The sequence below is a fragment of the Pseudophryne corroboree genome, chromosome 6, assembly GCF_028390025.1.
Source record: "Pseudophryne corroboree isolate aPseCor3 chromosome 6, aPseCor3.hap2, whole genome shotgun sequence".
NCBI lineage: Eukaryota > Metazoa > Chordata > Amphibia > Anura > Myobatrachidae > Pseudophryne > Pseudophryne corroboree.
Genome location: NC_086449.1, coordinates 278,307,315 through 278,330,747, shown reverse-complemented (window position 1 = coordinate 278,330,747; position 23,433 = coordinate 278,307,315). Strand labels below are relative to the sequence as shown.

The following is a 23,433-nucleotide window of genomic DNA, read 5'->3' as shown; positions in this document are numbered from 1 at the left end:
CCCCAGTGCCAAATATTCCCCCAGTGCCATATAAGCCCCCAGTACCAGATATTCCCCCCAGTGCCATATATGCCCCCAGTGCCATATATTCCCCCCGTGCCATATATGCCCCCAGTGCCATATATGCCCCCAGTGCCAGATATGCCCCCCCAGTGCCAGATATGCCCCCAGTGCCAGATATTCCCCCCCAGTGCCATATATGCCCCAGTGCCAGATATCCCCCCCCCAGTGCCACATATTCCCCCCAGTGCCACATATTCCCCCCAGTGCCATATATGCCCCAGTGCCAGATATTTCTTCACCCACCTCCCGCCCGCCCCGCCGCCGCTTTTTGGAGGGACATGGAGGGCACAGCTCGCCTCTCCTGTGTCCCTCCGGCTGCATAATCTCCGGCGGCCACGGGTCTAATAGGGGGAAGTGCCGGTTCGTGAGCCAATTAGAGCTCACGGACGGCACTTCCCCCTATTAGATCCGCGGCCGCCGGAGATGATGCAGGAGGGACACAGGGAGGCGCGCTGTGCCCTCCGTGTCCCTCCAACAAGCGGCGGAGGGAAGGAGACCGCAGACTGACATGTGGACGCTCGTCCGCATGTCAGTCTGCTGTAAATCAGTGGCGCCCCTGCAGCCCCTCGCCCCCAAGCCACCGCAAGGGCTGCGGGGGCAGTAGTTACGACACTGACCTCAGTACATTATAACATCCACTACATGCACACTCTGTACTATTTTAACATCCACTATATGCACCACTCAGTGAAAATGCAATGTCATACCATTAGGTAGCCTTAATCCAAGGAGAAGTGTTGTACAAGCAGTGATAAGAGCGGAGAAGTGAGCCAGTGGAGAAGTTGCCCCATCAACTAATCAGCCCCTCTGTATAATTTTATAGTATGCAAATTATAGATGTTACTTCAGTGCTGATTGGTTGCCATGGGCAACTTCTCCACTGGCACACTTCTCCACTCTTTTCATTGCTTAGTAAATGTCCCCCTAAGAGCGGTATCCAATTAGCTGTGGAAAATTTCCACAGCTAATTGACTCGCCAGGGGCTATCCAAACAGCCCCGATAAGCCGGAGCGAGATGTGGCTTATCACAGATTTTGTTTCACCTGCCTCAGGCAGACAAAACCAAATCCCTGAACGTAGTTCTTTTTTCATGGAAAGACGGGTTGAGGCGCCAAAAACACATAGGTTCCACTGAACCTGTGTGTTTTCAGGAGAAAATAACTTTTTTTAATTGGTGATCTAATTGTATAGCGTGTAAAATAATATTGTGAAACATCAGAAGTGCAAAAAATGGAAGTTTTTTGCACCCGATGTTTTACCACGACTAATTGGATACCACCCTAAATCTTACTGATCTCTTATCTTATCTAACCTAATATACTGTTGGCTACACTTCAAGTGCTCCATCCCTATTGACAGCTTTTGATTCTAATATGGAAGTGTCATACCTGTAAGGCTTCAGGGCTGAGAAAATAGCAGTTTATACTTTACAGTTATGTGAATACAAGGTATAAGGGGACAGGGAAGAACGAGCTCCTAATGCAGGAAATTCCACTTTGAATTGAAATCTACTTAAATTTAGCACAATGTCCCTTTCTGGGACAGTCCAAATTTCAAACCTTTATCCCCCCCCCCCCCCCTTCCCCCTAATTCACTTTATAAAGGCTATAATCGGAAAAATGCTTACTCTCTGACAGTGCTGGGCTCAATGATTGTTTTAGCTGTGCCTGAGAGGGTGAAAAGGGAACACAGAAAATAGATCATATTAATGTTGATCTTTACTGAGAGAGAAACCATCTACAGTATATGAGTGTCAACAAGTCCCCCATTTCAGGCTCAGCTACAGTCCAGACCCAATTGCTTAGCTATCAGTTACCAACAACTAAATGGCCTGGGTTCAGGGGAGCTGGACACTGGAATCATGCACCCCAAGCCTCTGGGCTCCATAGCAACAGCACCCCCGACACTCACTACAGATATGCCCATGGCTGGAAGATGGAAAGCATGCACTTATTGCTGTGACCAAATACTTGGCTAATTCCACGAAATCAAGAGTCAATTTAGATCATTAATTTAATTAAGAATGAAATACAGTGTTTTTTAACTAATGATTCTGCATCAGAGAGTGCTACAAACTTTACTTAATAAGTATACTTACATAACTAGCCATTTATATACAGTAGAACCCCAAAAGATTAGTCTAGTCTTAGAGTACACTTGGGAAGAATCCTACTATATATGCCAACATGAAATGCCAAAGCTCCAAAAGCACGCTATATACTGTATATTTTGGCTAAATAAATCGCATAACAAGCAATACCATTTCATTGTAAATTCTGCTGTGTTGGTTTTGTCACAACTGAGGGCTTGTGTCAGTACAGTAGCTGGAAGTCTCAGTTGCAGGGGCTGACGGGTACATGAATTTAGGAGGTAATAGAGTACTCCTAGACATGTGCTGAGGCAGTAGTACCAGATGCCCGAAGGCGTGACCACGACAACAGGGGGTGCCTTTGAGGGTTTTTATTAAATCATAAAAGTCAAAGAATGTGCAACCAAACAATAAATGTCACAAGTTAGTGAATCACAACTGGTTGAAGCCAGTAATCCGGAGTATAAATGGGAGTGCTTTATGACACTTGAGAACACAGGTGAAGTGTAAAGTGATGCTTGGGATCACAGGTAAAGCGTGAGTGATGCTAGGGAACGCAGGTAAAGCTTGAGTGATGCTAGGGATTGCAGGTAAAACTTGAGTGTTATGGTGACTACTGGCAGTAGTGGAGACAAAAGACTGCTAGAGAGTGGCTGCTGGAAGCTGGAGTCATACACTCTGCTAGCGCTGGGTGCGGGAACAAGGGAGTCAGGTTGAACCACAGAGCATCAGCACAGGAATACTGGAGCTGCACTGCAGAGAGTAACCACAAGGGAGTCAGGCAATACTGCAGGGAGTGTTCACAGGAGAGTCCTTAGAGAAACTGCATACTGGAATGCTGACGAGACAATGGAAGCACTGACAACCTTCTTGGTGCAGAGACAAGATATTTATACCTGCTGGATAGCAGGGATTGGCTGACAATTATGCTCAGGCTCCGGCAGCACTGCGGATAGGTGAGGAGGGTATCATGTGGTTCAATCCAAAATGGCTGTGCCCATTAACGGAGATTGAAGGGGAAAGAAGCACTCAGAAACCGTGTGTCAAATGGTAATGGCGGCGAAGGACGCAGCAGCAGAAACTCCACGTGCCCAGACGCGCAGAGCGGCCTCAGGGATGGCGATGGCGGCTGCGGCACACAGAGGATGCACATCCAGCGGAAGACAACAGGCGCGGCAGTGATGGCCGCGATGGGGCTGAGAGTGCCACACCACTATCAGTGTATACACTAATGAGGCCGCTGAACCAGTGCTGCAGGCAATACCCATGAGATATAACCCAAAACATAGTTATAGCCCGGCACTAGCTCGCTGAGCCAACCTCAGGAGACACCTAACAGGCAGGAAACGGCGTCCAGTTACCCAAATCATGACAGCACCCCCCCCCTCCCCCTTTTAGGAGTGGCCCCAGAACACTTCTTAGGTTTTCGCGGAAATCTGGTATGGAATTTCTGAACCAATTTAGGAGCATGGACATCAGAGGCATTTGTCCAGGAATGTTCCTCAGGACCATAGCCCTTCCAATCAATCAAATACTGGAGATGACCATATCTGATACGTGAATCCAGGATCTTGGCAACCTCATACTCAACACCACATTGAGTCTGGACTTTGGGAGCAGAGGGAAGTGCAGAATGGAAGCGATTCAGAATCACTGCTTTGAGGAGTGAGACATGGAACGTCCTAGGAACTTTCAGAAATGGAGGTATCTGAAGCTTGTAAGCCACTGGGTTGACAACTTGCTCAATCAGAAAGGGTCCGATATAGCGGGGAGCGAATATCATACTCGGAACCCTCAGTCGTAAATTCTTCATAGACAGCCAAATGCGGTCACCAACTTTAAGCGCAGGAATTGCCCTATGCTTCTTAGCCGCAAGTCTCTTGTACCTGGAGGATGCTTTCAAAAGAGCTGCACGAACATTCTTCCAGTTATTTGAAAACTGCCTAATCGTGATATCAGCTGCAGGCACCGATGTTGCTGGAAGCGGTTGGAACTCAGGAAATTTTGGGTGAAACCCATAATTGGTGAAGAATGGCGTGAAGGAAGATGAAGAATGATACTGATTGTTGTGGCAGAATTCAGCCCATGGGAGAAGTTGAACCCAATTATCCTGGGAAGAAGATACGTAGATACGGAGAAAGGCCTCCAAGTCCTGATTCACCCTTTCAGTTTGCCCATTGGTTTGAGGGTGATAGGCTGTAGAGAATTTCAGCTTGACTTGGAGCGCCTGACAAAGACATTGGCTGAACTTGGCCACAAACTGAACACCTCTGTCGGAAATTATCTCCACAGGGAGACCGTGTAATCTGAAGATCTCTTGAATAAAGACTAGTGCCAACTTGGAAGCTGATGGAAAACCGGTGAGAGGAATGAAATGAGCCATCTTGGTGAACTGGTCAACTACCACCCAGATGGTGTTGAATTTGTTACACACAGGGAGATCTGTGACGAAATCTATCGAAAGATGGGTCCACGGATGATGAGGAACAGACAAAGGAACCAGTTGCCCAGCGGGTGACTGGCGGGGTACTTTGTGTTGGGCACATTTTGGGCAGGAGGCCACAAATTCAGCAATGTCCTTCTTTAGGGTCGGCCACCAGTATGATCTGGAAACAAATTCTAAGGTCTTGTGTATGCCCGCGGGTCCAGCAAAGCGAGAGGAATGTGCCCAATTCAAGAGCTTCCTTCTGAGAGCCGGCTTCACAAAACTTTTCCCTGGCGGGGGCATAGAGTCCATCCTCACTGCGGAGAATGCCACTGGATCAATGATATAATGCTTGTCAGCAGACTCAGACTCATTTTCTTGCTCCCAGGAGCGGGAAAGGGCATCAGCCTTGCGATTCTGTGACCCTGGACAAAACTGCAATTTGAAGTCAAATCTGGAAAAGAAAAGTGCCCACCTGGCTTGGCGAGGGTTAAGACATTGAGCACCTTTTAGGTACAGGAGATTCTTGTGATCTGTCATGATGGTAATGGTATGAGAAGCTCCTTCTAATAAGTACCTCCACTCTTCCAAAGCGAGTTTAATCGCCAAAAGTTCTTGATTGCCAATAGTGTAATTATGCTCGGCAGGAGAGAACTTTTGTCAGAAGAAGCCACAAGGATGTAGATGACCATTGTTAGCTCTTTGAGACAGTACTGCGCCAACTCCAACAGATGAGGCATCCACCTCAAGGATAAAGGGTGAACTGGTATCTGGCTGTTTCAAAACCGGAGCAGAGATGAATCTTTGTTTCAACAAATGAAAGGCTTGGGTAGCTTTTTCTGACCATTTGGAAGGATTGGCACCTTTTTTGGTAAGAGCCGTAATAGGCGCTACAATGGTGGAAAAGTCTCTAATAAATTTCCTTTAATAATTGGCAAACCCTAGGAATTTCTGGATGCCCTTGAGGGTTACAGAAATTGGCCAATCAAGGATCACTTGAAGTTTCTCGGGGTCCATCTCCAGACCGGAACTGGATACAATATACCCTAGGAACGGGATGGATTTTACTTCAAAGATGCACTTTTCCAGTTTGCAATACAGATGATTGGTACGGAGACGGGACAGGACCTCTTTCACCCAGAACCGATGTTCCTCCAGATCATTCGCGAAGATAAGGATATCATTGAGATAAACCACAACATGACGATAAAGAATGTCTCTGAAAATATCATTCACAAAGTGTTGGAATACCGCTGGAGCATTGCTGAGTCCGAAAGGCATGACGAGGTACTCGTAATGTCCGTCACGGGTGTTAAAAGCGGTCTTCCACTCATCACCCTTTCGGATTCGGATGAGATTATAAGCACCCCTCATATCTAACTTTGTGAAGATAGTGGCTCCACTGACGCAGTCAAATAACTCTGTGATAAGCGGCAGAGGGTACCGATTTTTTACTATGATGTCATTCAGACCCTGGTAGTCAATACAAGGCCGCAGGCCGCCATCTTTCTTCTTTACAAAGAAGAAGCCTGCACCAGCTGGAGAAGAGGAAGGCTGGATAAAACCTTTAATCAGATTTTCTGATATACTCCTCCATGGAGTGGGTCTCAGGCAATGATAATGGATACGTGCGTCCATGAGGAGGAGTTTTCCCTGGACTGAGATCGATAGGGCATTCCCATTGTCTATGGGGAGGAAGAATATCGGCTGAAGACTTGCTGAATACGTCGGTGAAATCCTGATATGGAGAAGGTGGAACATCAGGAGATTTAGAGGAGGGTTTGCAAACTGGAAGCACTTTATGTAGACATGTCTTAGAACAGGAAGGACCCCATGCCAGGATATGGGTCGTCTTCCAATCAACTTGAGGATTATGCAAACAAAGCCATGGGAGGCCTAGAACCACAGGATGAGTGGCTCTTGGGATAACCAGGAAGGAGATTAGCACTGTATGCAGAACCCCTACCTTCAGACGGATAGGTAGGGTCTTGGAGGTAATCACTGCATCAGGAATCTTACTGCCGTCCATGGCAGTTAAAGATATAGGAGATAACAGTCTGTCAGTGGGTAGAGACCACTGCTTAACAAACTTCTCAGTTATAAAGTTCCCGGCTGCTCCAGAATCCAACAAGGCAATAAGATTCTTGGTACGCTGAGCCACCTGAAGAGAAACTGAGAGGTTGCAGTCACTTGAAAATGGAGAGGAATTCATTACTCCTAGCCGACCCTCTCCTTGGCGGACTAGGATTTGGAGTTTTCCGGACGCTCGGGGCAGGCGTTAATGAGTTGGGAAGGTGCAGCACAGTACAGGCAAAGGCGGTTAGATAAACGTCTTTTGCGCTCTGCTGAAGACAGTCGTGAATGACCTATCTGCATAGTTTCATCTTTGGACGGAGACGGCTGATGAGGAGGAGGAGCAGAAGGAGTCTTATGCACTGTTGACCTGCCTCGCTCCATAGCCCTTTCACAAAACCATAGGTCAACTTTTGTGCAGAGCGATAGGAGCTCATTCAATTTCGAGGGCAAGTTTCTGGTGGGGAGCTCATCTTTAATACGTTCAGAGGACTTGCCAAAAGGCTGTATAGAGCGCTTCCTCATTCCAGGTAACCTCAGATGCCAACGTCTGGAATTGTACTAAATACTGGCCGACAGTTCATGTCCCCTGATGCAGCCGAAGAAACTCAGAAGAAGCTGACGACACTCGACCTGGCTCATCAAAGATACGTTTGAATGTTACCACGAAGTCGGCGTAGGATGACAGCAGGGTATCAGATCTTTCCCATAAGGGTGATGCCCAGTCGAGGGCGGCGCCACTGAGTAAGGAGATATACGCAACTTTGGTGCGGTCTGTAGGAAAACTGCCGAGTTGCAACTCAAAGTGGATCTCGCACTGGTTTAGGAAACCCCTGCAGGCTTTCGGGGATCCATCATATTTAGTAGGTGTCGGCAAATGAAGACATTATTATTATTATCCTTTATTTATATGGCGCCACAAGGGTTCCGCAGCACCCAATTACAGAATACATAAACATATAATCAAACAGGAAAACAGCAACTTACAGTTGATGACAGTATAGGACAAGTATAGGGTAAATAAACATAGTTACATCAGCAGATGACACTGGAATAAGTATCAGGTGGCAGAAGACTGCTGGATGTGGTGCAGTTGAAGATTATTAAAGTAAGAAAATAAGAATTTACTTACCGATAATTCTATTTCTCATAGTCCGTAGTGGATGCTGGGAACTCCGAAAGGACCATGGGGAATAGCGGCTCCGCAGGAGACTGGGCACAAAAGTAAAAGCTTTAGGACTACCTGGTGTGCACTGGCTCCTCCCGCTATGACCCTCCTCCAAGCCTCAGTTAGGATACTGTGCCCGGACGAGCGTACACAATAAGGAAGGATTTTGAATCCCGGGTAAGACTCATACCAGCCACACCAATCACACCGTACAACTTGTGATCTGAACCCAGTTAACAGCATGATAACAGAGGAGCCTCTGAAAAGATGGCTCACAACAATAATAACCCGATTTTTGTAACAATAACTATGTACAAGTATTGCAGACAATCCGCACTTGGGATGGGCGCCCAGCATCCACTACGGACTATGAGAAATAGAATTATCGGTAAGTAAATTCTTATTTTCTCTGACGTCCTAGTGGATGCTGGGAACTCCGAAAGGACCATGGGGATTATACCAAAGCTCCCAAACGGGCGGGAGAGTGCGGATGACTCTGCAGCACCGAATGAGAGAACTCCAGGTCCTCCTCAGCCAGGGTATCAAATTTGTAGAATTTAGCAAACGTGTTTGCCCCTGACCAAGTAGCTGCTCGGCAAAGTTGTAAAGCCGAGACCCCTCGGGCAGCCGCCCAAGATGAGCCCACTTTCCTTGTGGAATGGGCTTTTACAGATTTTGGCTGTGGCAGGCCTGCCACAGAATGTGCAAGCTGAATTGTACTACAAATCCAACGAGCAATAGTCTGCTTAGAAGCAGGAGCACCCAGCTTGTTGGGTGCATACAGGATAAACAGCGAGTCAGATTTTCTGACTCCAGCCGTCCTGGAAACATATATTTTCAGGGCCCTGACTACGTCCAGCAACTTGGAATCCTCCAAGTCCCTAGTAGCCGCAGGTACCACAATAGGCTGGTTTAAGTGAAACGCTGAAAACACCTCAGGGAGAAATTGAGGACGAGTCCTCAATTCTGCCCTGTCCGTATGAAAAATTAGGTAAGGGCTTTTATAGGATAAAGCCGCCAATTCTGAGACACGCCTGGCTGAAGCCAGGGCTAACAGCATTACCACTTTCCATGTGAGATATTTTAAGTCCACAGTGGTGAGTGGTTCAAACCAATGTGATTTTAGGAACCCCAAAACTACATTGAGATCCCAAGGTGCCACTGGAGGCACAAAAGGAGGCTGTATATGCAGTACCCCCTTGACAAACGTCTGAACTTCAGGAACTGAAGCTAGTTCTTTCTGGAAGAAAATCGACAGGGCCGAAATTTGAACCTTAATGGACCCTAATTGTAGGCCCATAGACAGTCCTGTTTGCAGGAAATGCAGGAAACGACCCAGTTGAAATTCCTCTGTAGGGGCCTTCCTGGCCTCACACCACGCAACATATTTACGCCAAATACGGTGATAATGTTGCACAGTTACATCCTTCCTGGCTTTGATCAGGGTAGGGATGACTTCATCCGGAATGCCTTTTTCCTTCAGGATCCGGCGTTCAACCGCCATGCCGTCAAACGCAGCCGCGGTAAGTCTTGGAACAGACAGGGTCCCTGCTGGAGCAGGTCCTTTCTTAGAGGTAGAGGCCACGGGTCCTCCGTGAGCATCTCTTGAAGTTCCGGGTACCAAGTCCTTCTTGGCCAATCCGGAGCCACGAGTATAGTTCTTACTCCTCTCCTTCTTATGATTCTCAGTACCTTGGGTATGAGAGGCAGAGGAGGGAATACATACACTGACTGGTACACCCACGGTGTTACCAGAGCGTCCACAGCTATTGCCTGAGGGTCCCTTGACCTGGCGCAATATCTGTCTAGTTTTTTGTTGAGGCGGGACGCCATCATGTCCACCTTTGGTTTTTCCCAACGGTTCACAATCATGTGGAAGACTTCTGGGTGAAGTCCCCACTCCCCCGGGTGGAGGTCGTGTCTACTGAGGAAGTCTGCTTCCCAGTTGTCCACTCCCGGAATGAACACTGCTGACAGTGCTATCACATGATTTTCCGCCCAGCGAAGAATCCTTGCGACTTCCATCATTGCCCTCCTGCTTCTTGTGCCGCCCTGTCTGTTTACGTGGGCGACTGCCGTGATGTTGTCCGACTGGATCAACACCGGCTGACCCTGAAATGAAATGAAATGAAATGAAATGACGTTTCCATGCTTGACCACAAGCCCTGGAAATTTCTTCCCTGTGTGACTGCTCCCCAGCCTCTCAGGCTGGCATCCGTGGTCACCAGGACCCAGTCCTGAATGCCGAATCTGCGGCCCTCTAGAAGATGAGCACTCTGCAACCACCACAGGAGAGACACCCTTGTCCTTGGAGACAGGGTTATCCGCTGATGCATCTGAAGATGCGATCCGGACCATTTGTCCAGCAGATCCCACTGAAAAGTTCTTGCGTGGAATCTGCCGAATGGAATCGCTTCGTAAGAAGCCACCATTTTTCCCAGGACCCTTGTGCATTGATGCACTGACACTTGGCCTGGTTTTAGGAGGTTCCTGACTAGCTCGGATAACTCCCTGGCTTTCTCCTCCGGGAGAAACACCTTTTTCTGGACTGTGTCCAGAATCATCCCTAGGAACAGCAGACGTGTCGTCGGAATCAGCTGCGATTTTGGAATATTTAGAATCCACCCGTGCTGTCGTAGTACTACTTGAGATAGTGCTACTCCGACCTCTAACTGTTCCCTGGACCTTGCCCTTATCAGGAGATCGTCCAAGTAAGGGATAATTAAGACGCCTTTTCTTCGAAGAAGAATCATCATTTCGGCCATTACCTTGGTAAAGACCCGGGGTGCCGTGGACAATCCAAACGGCAGCGTCTGAAACTGATAATGACAGTTCTGTACCACAAACCTGAGGTACCCTTGGTGAGAAGGGCAAATTGGGACATGGAGGTAAGCATCCTTGATGTCCAGAGACACCATATAGTCCCCTTCTTCCAGGTTCGCTATCACTGCTCTGAGTGACTCCATCTTGAATTTGAACCTTTGTATGTAAGTGTTCAAGGATTTCAGATTTAAAATAGGTCTCACCGAGCAGTCCGGCTTCGGTACCACAAACAGCGTGGAATAATACCCCTTTCCCTGTTGTAGGAGGGGTACCTTGATTATCACCTGCTGGGAATACAGCTTGTGAATGGCTTCCAATACCGCCTCCCTGTCGGAGGGAGACGTTGGTAAAGCAGACTTCAGGAACCGGCGAGGGGGAGACGTCTCGAATTCCAATTTGTACCCCTGAGATACTACCTGCAGGATCCAGGGGTCCACTTGCGAGTGAGCCCACTGCGCACTGAAATTCTTGAGACGGGCCCCCACCGTGCCTGAGTCCGCTTGTAAGGCCCCAGCGTCATGCTGAGGACTTGGCAGAAGCAGGGGAGGGCTTCTGTTCCTGGGAAGAGGCTGCCTGCTGCAGTCTTTTTCCCCTTCCTCTGCCCCGGGGCAGATATGAGTGGCCTTTTGCCCGCTTGCCCTTATGGGGACGAAAGGACTGAGCCTGAAAAGACGGTGTCTTTTTCTGCTGAGAGGTGACCTGGGGTAAAAAGGTGGATTTCCCAGCCGTTGCCGTGGCCACCAGGTCCGATAGACCGACCCCAAATAACTCCTCCCCTTTATACGGCAATACTTCCATATGCCGTTTGGAATCCGCATCACCTGACCACTGTCGCGTCCATAACCCTCTTCTGGCAGAAATGGACAGTGCACTTACTCTTGATGCCAGAGTGCAAATATCCCTCTGTGCATCTCGCATATATAGAAATGCATCCTTTAAATGCTCTATAGTCAATAATATACTGTCCCTGTCCAGGGTATCAATATTTTCAGTCAGGGAATCCGACCAAGCCACCCCAGCACTGCACATCCAGGCTGAGGCGATTGCTGGTCGCAGTATAATACCAGTATGTGTGTATATACTTTTTAGGATATTTTCCAGCTTCCTATCAGCTGGTTCCTTGAGGGCGGCCGTATCAGGAGACGGTAACGCCACTTGTTTTGATAAGCGTGTGAGCGCCTTATCTACCCTAGGGGGTGTTTCCCAACGCGCCCTAACCTCTGGCGGGAAAGGGTATAATGCCAATAATTTTTTAGAAATTAGCAGTTTTTTATCGGGGGAAACCCACGCTTCATCACACACCTCATTTAATTCATCTGATTCAGGAAAAACTACGGGTAGTTTTTTCACACCCCACATAATACCCTTTTTTGTGGTACTTGTAGTATCAGAAATATTCAAAACCTCCTTCATTGCCGTGATCATGTAACGTGTGGCCCTACTGGAAAATACGTTTGTTTCCTCACCGTCGACACTGGAGTCAGTGTCCGTGTCTGGGTCTGTCGACCATCTGAGGTAACGGGCGCTTTAATGTCCCCGATGGTGTTTGAGACGCCTGTACAGGTAATAACTGATTTGCCGGCTGTCTCATGTCGTCAACAGTCTTTTGTAAAGTGCTGACGCTATCACGTAATTCCTTCCATAAGACCATCCAGTCAGGTGTCGACTCCCTAGGGGGTGACATCACTATTACAGGCAATTGCTCCGCCTCCATACCATTTTCCTCCTCATACATGTCGACACAACGTACCGACACACAGCACACACACAGGGAATGCTCTGATAGAGGACAGGACCCCACTAGCCCTTTGGGGAGACAGAGGGAGAGTTTGCCAGCACACACCAGAGCGCTATATATATACACAGGGATAACCTTATATAAGTGTTTTTCCCTTATATAGCTGCTGTATTGATTTATCTGCCAAATTAGTGCCCCCCCTCTCTTGTTTTACCCTGTTTCTGTAGTGCAGGACTGCAGGGGAGAGTCAGGGAGCTTCCCTCCAACGGAGCTGTGAGGGAAAATGGCGCCAGTGTGCTGAGGAGAAAGGCCGCCAAGAAGGGGGCGGAGACTTTCTCCCGCTTTTTTAAGGAAAAACTGGCAGGGGTTAAATGCATCCATATAGCCCAGGAGCTATATGTGATGTATTTTTTGCCATCTAAGGTATTTTTATTGCGTCTCAGGGCGCCCCCCCCAGCGCCCTGCACCCTCAGTGACCGGAGTGTGAAGTGTGCTGAGAGCAATGGCGCACAGCTGCGGTGCTGTGCGCTACCTTATTGAAGACAGGACGTCTTCTGCCGACGATTTCCCGGACCTCTTCTGTCTTCTGGCTCTGTAAGGGGGCCGGCGGCGCGGCTCTGGGACCCATCCATGGCTGGGCCTGTGATCGTCCCTCTGGAGCTAATGTCCTGTAGCCTAAGAAGCCCAATCCACTCTGCACGCAGGTGAGTTCGCTTCTTCTCCCCTTAGTCCCTCGGTGCAGTGAACCTGTTGCCAGCAGGATTCACTGAAAATAAAAAACCTATACTTAAACTTTTTCACTAAGCAGCTCAGGAGAGCCACCTAGTGTGCACCCTTCTTGTTCGGGCACAAAAATCTAACTGAGGCTTGGAGGAGGGTCATAGGGGGAGGAGCCAGTGCACACCAGGTAGTCCTAAAGCTTTTACTTTTGTGCCCAGTCTCCTGCGGAGCCGCTATTCCCCATGGTCCTTTCGGAGTTCCCAGCATCCACTAGGACGTCAGAGAAAGGATAAGCACATGAGGGAAGAGGGCCCTGCTCGTGAGAGCTTACATTCTAAAGGGGAGGGGAAACAGACAGTGGTGACACAGATGGGGTACATAGAGAGCGTAGAACAGAGGGTTTGGATGAGATTTGGCTGGGTTTGGTGAAGAAGTGGGTCTTGAAAGATCATTTGAAGTTTTGTAGAGAGGTGGAGAGTCTGAGTGGGAGAAGTAGGGAATTCCAAAGAAGTGGTGCAGCACGTGAAAAATCTTGGAGGTAGGAGTGGGAGGAAGTAATCCGTAGGCAGGAGAGTCGACGTGCATTAGCAGAGCGAAGAGGACGGGTGGGAGTGTAAAGGGAGACAAGGTCAGAGATGTAGATGGGAGAGGAGTGGGTGAGGGCTTTGTAAGCGAGTGTGAGAAGCTTGAAATGGATTCTGAAAGGGAAGGGGAGACAGTGAAGGTCTAGTAAGAGAGGAGAGGTGGACGTAGTGCGTTTGGTGAGGAAGATGAGCCAGGCAGTAGCATTGAGGATAGATTGTAGTGGAGAGAGGTATTTGTCAGGAATGCCAGTCAGGAGCAGATTACAGTAGTCCAGTCTGGAGATGACCAGTGAGTGGATAAGAGTCTTAGTAGCATCCTGGGTCAGAAAGGGTCTGATCCTGGAAATATTTTTTAGATGAAAATGGCAGGTTTGTGAGAGGTGCTGAATGTGTGGTTTGAAGGAGAGGGAGGAGTCAAGGATTACTCCAAGACAGCGCACTTGGGGGCTAGAGGAGATAGTAGTGCCATCAATAGATAATGAGATTGTAGGAGGTGAGGTTATGCGGGAGGGAGGAAAGATGATCAGCTCTGTCTTAGACATGTTAAGTTTAAAAAAGCGCTCGGACATCCAGGAAGAGGTAGCAGAGAGACAGTTGGAGATACGAGTGAGGAGAGCAGGGGAGAGGTCTGGAGAGGAAAGATAGATTTGGGTGTCATCAGCATAGAGATGATATTGGAAACCAAAAGAACTAATGTGCTTACCTAGTGAGGACATATAGAGAGAGAAGAGAAGAGGACCAAGGACAGAACCTTGGGGTACCCCTACAGTTAATGGAAGTGAGGGGGAGGTGGAGTCATGAGAGGAGACAGAGAAAGAACGGTCAGAAAGGTAGGAGGACAGCCAAGAGAGGGCAGTGTCACGCAGACCAATGGAGTGAAGAATTTGCAGTAGGAGAGGATGGTCCACAGTGTCAAAAGCAGCAGAGAGATCAAGTAGAATAAGTATAGTGTAGTGTCCCTTAGATTTAGTAGCATGGAGGTCATTGCATACTTTTGTAAGGGCAGTTTCAGTGGAGTGGAGAGGACGGAAGCCAGACTGGAATGGGTCAAGCAGTGAGTGTGAGGAAAGAAAGGAAGTAAGGCGGTTGTAGACAATACGCTCAAGGAGTTTGGAGGCAAAAGGGAGGAGAGAGATGGGTCGGTAGTTGGAGAGAGTGTTTGGATCAAGTGTAGGTTTTTTAAGAATAGGAGAGATGAGTGCATGCTTGAAGGCAGAGGGGACAGTGCCTGATGAGAGGGACAGATTGAGAAGGTGGGAAAGATGGGAACAAGCAGAAGGAGAGAGGTAGCAGAGGAGGCGGGAGGGGATAGGGTCAAGTGGGGAGGTGGTGAGGGGACAGGAACGAATGAGGGCCATGACTTCCTCTCCAGATGCATGGGAGAAAGATGTCAGAGTAGGTGTGAGGGATGGGGAGGGTTGGTAAGGGATGGGAGAAAGCTGGTTACTGATGGTCTGGTGTGATGTGATGTCCTGACGTATGGAGTAAATTTTGGATGTGAAGTAAGTGGCAAAGTCAAGAGCAGAGAGTGAGGAAGGGAGACGAGGTGGAGGTGGGCAGAGGAGTGAGTTGAGAGTGGCAAAGAGGCGCCTGGGGTTGGAAGACTGGGAGGAGATGAGGTTCTTGAAGTATGACTGTTTAGCAAGAGAAAGGGCAGCACTGAAGGATGAGAGCATAAGTTTGAAATGGAGGAAGTCTGCATTAGAGCGTGATTTCCTCCAGCGTCGCTCAGCAGTACGTGAGAAGTGGTTATGGTGGGTGGGGATACCACTGGAGGTACTACAGTTGGCACACTGGACTCACCTGACCATGTAGGGTTGCCTGAATCTCATCCAGTCAGGAGGAGAGGTCCTGGAGACATCGGATAACATGGCCTTGTGCAGCCTCCTGATGTTCAAGACGGGCTGCCAGTTCTTGTATTGGCCTGGTCCCTTGGACTTGGTCTCCGACCGGATCCATTAGGTGAGTGCTTACTGTCACAACTGAGGGCTTGTGTCAGTAGCTGGAAGCCACAGTTGTAGAAGCTAATGGGTACGTGAATTTAGGAGGTAAGAGAGGACTCCTAGTCATGTGCTGAGACAGTAGTACCAGATGCCCGAAGGCGTGACCACAACAACAGGGGGTGCCTTTGAGGGTTTTTATTAAATCATAAAAGTCAAAGAATGTGCAACCAAACAATAAATGTCACAAGTTAGTGAATCACAACTGGTTGAAGCCAGTAATCCGGAGTATAAATGGGAGTGCTTTATGACACTTGAGAACACAGGTGAAGTGTAAAGTGATGCTGGGGATCGCAGGTAAAGCTTGAGTGATGCTAGGGATCGCAGGTAAAACTTGAGTGTTATGGGGAGTACTGGTAGTAGTGGAGACAAAAGACTGCTAGAGAGTGGCTGCTGGAAGCCGGAGTCATACACTCTGCTAGCGCTGGGTGCGGGAACAAGGGAGTCAGGTTGCACCACAGAGCATCAGCACAGGAATACTGGAGCTGCACCGCAGAGAGTAACCACAAGGGAGTCAGGCAATAGTGCAGGGAGTGTTCACAGGAGAGTACTTAGAGAAACTGCATACTGGAATGCTGACGAGACAATGGAAGCACTGACAACCTTCTTGGTGCAGAGACAGGATATTTATACCTGCTGGATAGCAGGGATTGGCTGACAATTATGCTCAGGCTCCGGCAGCACTGCGGATAGGTGAGGAGGGTATCATGTGATTCAATCCAAAATGGCTGCGCCCATTAACGAAGATTGAAGGGGAAAGTAGCACTCAGAAACCATTTGTCAAACGGTAATGGCGGCAAAGGCCGCAGCAGCAGAAACTCCACGCGCCCAGATGCGCACAGTGGCCACAGGGATGGTGATGGCGGCTGCGGCACACAGAGGATGCACATCCAGCGGAAGACCACAGGCGCGGCAGTGACGGCCGCAATGGGGCTGAGAGCGCCACACCACCGTAAGTGTACACACTAAGGAGGCCGCTGAACTAGTGCTGCAGGCAATACCCATGAGATGTAACCCAAAACATAGTTATAGCCCAGCCCTAGCTCACTGAGCCAACCTCAGGAGACACCTAACAGGCAGAAAACAGCGTCCAGTTACCCGGATCGTGACAGGTTTATTACAAGTATTTTCAGAGTAAATGTGTGGTACAAATACAAAGTGAACATAAACGCAAAAGGGGAAAAATGCTTTTTGTTATAATTTTATTACGGATCTGTTCAATACAACAAATTGTGCAAATTGCTGTATCTAAAAGAGATTCTACCAGCTTGTATACTGATTAGAGCAGCTCTGGGGGATATGTTTATCAACCTTGCTGTAATGCCTCCAAAACTTTACGCCTTCCCAAATGTCTCTATTGTTAATGTTCTATTTTGCTATCACGTCTGTGGTATTATTAAACCCATGTGTATAATAAACAGCACTACAAATCTCTGTAAGGAAAATACATTGTAAGAATCATAGTTTATCACAAAACAGTCATTAAGTGTGAGCATTTATTTTTCAGGCATTCATCAGAACCCTTCTCCAGGGATGTTACCATACTGTTGTATATGTCACATTGGATAAAGGAACTGGGAGAAGTTTTGAAACATAAATATTCATTATACATGTCATCTAAGTAAGGTCTGGAATTAACTTTACCATTCTGGGAAAGCAGAGTCCCAAATTACAAGAATGTGCAAAAACTGCAGCAGAAAGCTCTATATAATAGTTTGTAGATTGATTGGGCATCTTTAAATAATTCTCCAACTACAGTATCCTGCATAAAATACACATTTTAATTTTTATTTACTTATTATTATTCCAGCAATAGATAATGGCAGAAGATTCAAGTAATTCTGTATGGTATTACGGTAACAATGTGTGAAATACAGCATTTTGTATAGTTGCAGTTTTTGGGAAGTAATTGGAGCAAGCTAAAGACCCTCCTGAAACTTACATAAACTAACATTTTCTTTACAAAATATGATTGAATCCCTTATCAATAATTTTAACTATTTCTATGACCCAGTACACACAAAATTAGTTAGTTATGATGTATTCTGCATTAGATATAGTTGTTTAACATGTTTAGGATAATGTCAATGTTCCATTACCTAAGGATGTTATTACAATGTGTAAAAGCGAACTGGTGCTTCACAGAAATGTGCAACCTCTCCAGAAAATAGCGGTGTTGTTAAAATGTTTGATGGAACTTATGATAATAGGACAACCTGACAAATGGCTCCTATCTTTAGTGCAGCACAGCCTTTCTGAGAAGAAAAAAATCTTATACATTTTAATAAAAAGAAAAAAAAGACAGCGGCAAGATAACAGATGAACAGGATATGTGAAAGCAATAAAACAGGTGATTCATAGAACATTCTGCTACTGCTTGGTCATGTTCTAGGACCATGATGTCTTTTGACTGAACTGAATTTTTAACTATTAACCTCATTAGCATGTATACACAGTGTGCTCTGGCAGATGTGCTCTTTAGTATACTGTACATGGCACTTTATTATTATTATTATTAGTAGTAGAAGTAGTAGTAGTATTTTATTTATCATATATTATTTTTCTTCCTATCTTCCCTAGCTAGTTTTAAAAGGCCTATTACCATTTACTATACTCTAGGCAGTGGTTCCCAAGTTTTTTGAATCATGATGACCTTCAGTATCAGAAATAATTTTCACGGCACCCCTAGGCCAAATGTTTCTTGTTGAGAAATTCTGGAAAAAAAAATGTAAATTATGTAAATAGTTTTTATATGTCAGTTATGTTGCGATAGACAGGATTCACTTCTGATTGTCCACATATTTTATGATTGGGAGCCACAAGCACTGGTTATTCCATTTGCATTGACTAGAAGAAATTTGAATTGTCCTAGACCACCAACCCAAGGCACCCTTGCAAGTGGCCTGAGTCACCCCAATGTGCCATGGTACCCAGTTTGGGAACCACTGTTCTAGGGGGCATATTTATAAAAGATCACTTTGTGGTCGATTTGTAAACCTACCAAAATCGACCAACATTGAGGTTGTGTTTGTGTGTCTAAATCCTATTCATAGGTTTAAAGAGTTATGTGTAAAATGACATTGATGCTGATTGATTTTGCTGTTCTAAAGTTTTGCTTGGTACACAATGGTCAATGTATCATTTGCCATATCAATAAAAGATATATCATGATGCAGTTCACAGACATATCTGAATGGCCCTGCAGCACAGCCGATGCCAATATATCTGAAAGATGTATCAGGGCATGTGCATGTGTGTACGGGTGATCCACTGACCAACCATACCCTAACTGCAGGTACCACCTACACTGACATCACAACTGGTTAGTCAAAATAAAATGCCCATCCACTTGTGACGTCTGGCCTGACATTTTGAGCAGCCGATTGATAAGTGTGTAATGCTTACCTAGTCGATTGCTCTGTCAGTGTGATGGTGGGTCAGTGGACAAGTTGGCCAGGTATGGACTCAGGCTTAGTAATTTTTCGCCTTAAACTGATCTAAAACCAACCTGAAACTGGACACAGCTTTCCTAATGGCCAAAACCTACCAAAAAAAATTACATTCCCAGAACTTTAGAAAAATGCCCAATACAAAACGGAGTATTTTGGTGGTTGTGGGTAGAGGTTGTCAGGATAGAGTAAGTTTTGAGTAGTTGGGTGAGTTTGTTATTAATATTTGAAGGTTGTCTAATTCTTTCTAGTCTTGTTTGTTTTAAAATACTGTTTCTCTTTTGGTCTACTGTGTTTTTTATTTTTGTCTTGAGAATGTATTTTTGTGTGTGGCTATTGAGTGTTTGCATGCATGTACTGTACGTGTTAGGGTAGATTTAATTTTTAAATGTTAGTTTGTCTTGTCTGTCTTATTTCTGTTAGAGTTCTTTGTTTAGATGGAGGATACAAGAAGGAACAGAGAGGAGGATAGTGAGGGAGAGAGGATGAGGAGCAGAGGAGGATAGGGAGGGATATGGTTGAAGAAGTTGTTAGGAGGATAAGGAGGGAGAGGGCGGAAGGAGCAGAGAGGAGGATAGGGAGTGAGAGGGGTGAAGGAGCAGAGAGGAGAATAGAAAATGAGAGAAAAAGGAGCATGGGCAGAAGGTAGTGCAGGGCTGAGTCAGAGGAGGAAAGGGAGGTGTTTGGTTTTGCTGAAAATGTTGTCCTGGTAAATACCCTAGTACCTAATTTTGATGTTCTTATTGGGAGGTACAGTATGCTGCATGCACCTCATCAGGGGATAAGCTATGGCGGGCAGGTGTGTATGCTGTTAATGTGGTGGTGCAATTTAAATCAAACAGGGTACAGCGTGAGAAGTGTTTTTCTGACATACTGTAAAGAGAAAAGTAAAAGTTAAAATGTCACTTAGTGTAGGTCATAGCAAGGAACTGGAGGTGTCTCCCCCTGGTTGTAGACTATCTTGAGTATGAGGAACCTGTGCAGAGAATAATGTCCAAAAAAATAAAGGACCCTATTCAGTAAGGACTTCAAATTCTGCTAAAAAGCGGTTAGCATGGTGGGGGCCGACCATCACAAGGCAAGGCCACCCAGCAGGCTAACCGCCCCCCTTCTGCAACCATGCTGAAATTGCAGTCGCACAGCAATTTCAGCGTGTTTACAGAAATTGTGGATGCCTCTTGCCGGCGCAGCCTGGCTGCGATGGCAGGAGGCCCACCCTCATCTTTTTTATTGAAGTGGCTGCATGTGATGTCATGCAGCCACCCTGGCCACGCCCACACCACACCCCCATTTGCCCTGCCCTGTCTCAGTTTCCCTGATGCCGCCATCACAATGCTCTATCTCTGCCTAGGAAACAGAGCATTGCCGTCCCCCTCCCTCCTCTCGAACACCTCTGCATGATTGACAGGCAGAGGCATTTGCATGCGCCTGCATCATCATTTTTGTGCTTGGATCACCAGTTGCGATTCAACCTGAATGAGCTTTAATATACGGTGTTAATATGCATGATACGGATGCCACTCAAAAACAGCCTGGTGAATATTACTCTAAATGCCAACATACACCACTAACATCATTGCTGAATGTCTGATTAATTGCATATAATTGATACTTAGTATCAAATATATGCAATTAATCAGACATTCAGCAGTGCCTTTCTGTATTTCAGATGGCATACAATTGGACACTAAGTGAACTCTGCTTATAAACTTACCATCTGTGGAATTTTGAGTACACCTATTATTTATTTATGTATTAACAGTTTCTTATATGTTGCAGCAAATTCCATTGCACTTTACAATTGGAAATAACAATAATATAACAACAAAACTGGATACAGGTTGAGTATCTCATATCCAAATATTCAGAAATACGGAATATTCCGAAATACGGAATTTCTTGAGTGAGAGTGAGATAGTGAAACCTTTTTCTGATGGCTCAATGTACACAAACTTTGTTTAATACACAAAGTTATTAAAATATTGTATTAAATGACCTTCAGGCTGTGTGTATAAGGTGTATATGAAACATAAATGAATTGTGTGAATGTACACACACTTTGTTTAATGCACAAAGTATTAAAAATATTAGCTAAAATTACCTCCAGGCTGTGTGTACAGGTTGTATATGGAACATAAATGCATTCTGTGCTTAGACTTGGGTCCCATTGCCATGATACAGTATCTCATTATGGTATACAATTATTCCAAAATACGTAAAAATCCGATATCCAAAATACTACTGGTCCCAAGCATTTTGGATAAGAGATACTCAACCTGTAATAACAAACAGTCATAGAGGTTGAAGGCCCTGCTTACAATCTATAGGGAAATAGGCATGGATACACAAGAATAGGTGCTTTCTATTGCATAGTTGTCCACCAGATTGCAAAGGTTCTTGGTGGGCTGCATGATATGGTCACACAGTAATGATAAATCAGGGTCAGGAGGAAGGGAAAGTGAAGAATGAGAAGACATGTGAGGATATGTGTGGACTGTGCAGAGTGGATGTACAGTAATTTGATAGGAAAGTTATGAAAGTTATGTGAGTGGTTCTGGAATTCGATATGCTTGCCTGAATTTGTTCCTAAATGTTTGTTTGTATGTATGCATATATTTTAATTATCTTTTTAATAAAATCTATCTAATTATAATATATTGCGCTCCCTTAAAATTGTATTGATTACATACTATGCATCATTGCTTGTGAGATTGACACCCCAGAGTGTCTGTTGGGAGCTGCTTATTATATATATATATATATATATATATATATATATATATATATATATATATATATATATACACAGTGCATCAGGAAAGTATTCACAGCACTTCACTTTTTCCTCATTTTGTTATGTTACAGCCTTATTCTAAAATGGAATAAATTAATTTTTTCCCTCAAATGCTACACACAATAGCCCCATAATGACAACGTGAAAAAGTTTTTTTTTAGATTTTTGCAAATTTATTGAAAATAAAAAACTAAGAAATCACATGTACATAAGTATTTACAGCCTTTGCTAAATACTTTGTTGATGCACCTTTGGCAGCAATTACAGCCTCAGGTCTTTTTGAATATGATGCCACAAGCTTCACACACCTATCTTTAGGCAGTTTCATACATTCCTCTTTGCAGCACCTCTCAAGCTCCATCACGTTGGAGGGAAGCTTGGGGCTCAGCTATTTTCAGATCTCTCCAGAGATGTTCAATCGGATCTAGTACTTGACAATTATAAACTCCTAAAATTATCAAATCAGGTGCTCTATTTAAAGGCACATAGATACAAGCTGTTGGTAACCTAATTGTTTAATTATATTAATATGGTTATATCAATATAATTATAGCAGCTCCCATTTGAGTGTTCTGTGGTACTCGAATCAATGGAAAATATATATGAGACATGCAATATCACAAGAGAGCGCTAAGTAGCAATTACTATTTCATAAACAATTTATTCAATCACATAAATTAAGAACATATATAAATGCAATGCATAAAATCACTTAAAAGGTTATTAACTGCTGATAATATTACACGCTGCCATATAGCGTATCCCAATTATAAATTGCACATATGTCCACAGCCAAAAGGCAATATGACTGATCCACTCCAGAGAAAAATATGAAGTCCCAAATTGTTCTGTGGGAATGTAAGTGGATGCTTACCACTAGTTGTAAATGCTCAGCTATATATTGGACTGGCACTGTTCTACTACCTCCCCAGCCCCCGGAAAGTTTATGCTCACCACTGGTTCCTTAGGGTCTCATCTGAGACTCACTGTCAGCATGCAGGGTTCATTGCAGTTTGTGGGAGTGGCGGTATTCTGCTCAGTTCACAGGGGAGGGAGGGCGCCGTTCGTGGCTGAGAGTCTATGGCTGTTGCCGCTGATGGAGTGCAGGCTGTGGTGCTGTGCTTGTGAAGATCTGAAGGGAAAGTGTGGCAGTGTGGGGGTATCCTTAACGCATTTCTCTGTGAAAACAAAACCACGGTTTCATCAGAAGGTAAAGCAGTGAAATGGAGAGCTTTATTTAAGCTCCTGGATGACCAATTGTAAGACCAGTATAGTTACTGATTCACAGGTGCTTATCACAGGTGTCTCAATCAATTGATCAGCAGGTGTTCTGTACCATTAGTGGGTCAGGTTTCAATCCCAATGGCTGGCATTTTTATATATGCATCAGTTAGATCAGTATACAAATAGACCATACATCTATATAACCATAAGCAGCAAAGCCTACCAAAATACACTTATATCAAATATAAAGATAAATAAGCAAACATATATACCCATTTATAAA

At 45.6% G+C, this 23,433-nt stretch overlaps 1 long non-coding RNA gene across 1 annotated transcript in view; it reads right to left on the bottom strand.

The window, feature by feature from the left end:
- LOC134935188 (uncharacterized) overlaps positions 1-23,169 on the bottom strand; it is a 55,893-nt gene extending 32,724 nt beyond the window's left edge. The window contains exon 1 of the long non-coding RNA XR_010179973.1: positions 22,881-23,169. This is a non-coding gene — a long non-coding RNA (uncharacterized LOC134935188). The remainder of the gene's footprint in view (positions 1-22,880) is intronic.
- Positions 23,170-23,433: the final 264 nt, after the last annotated feature.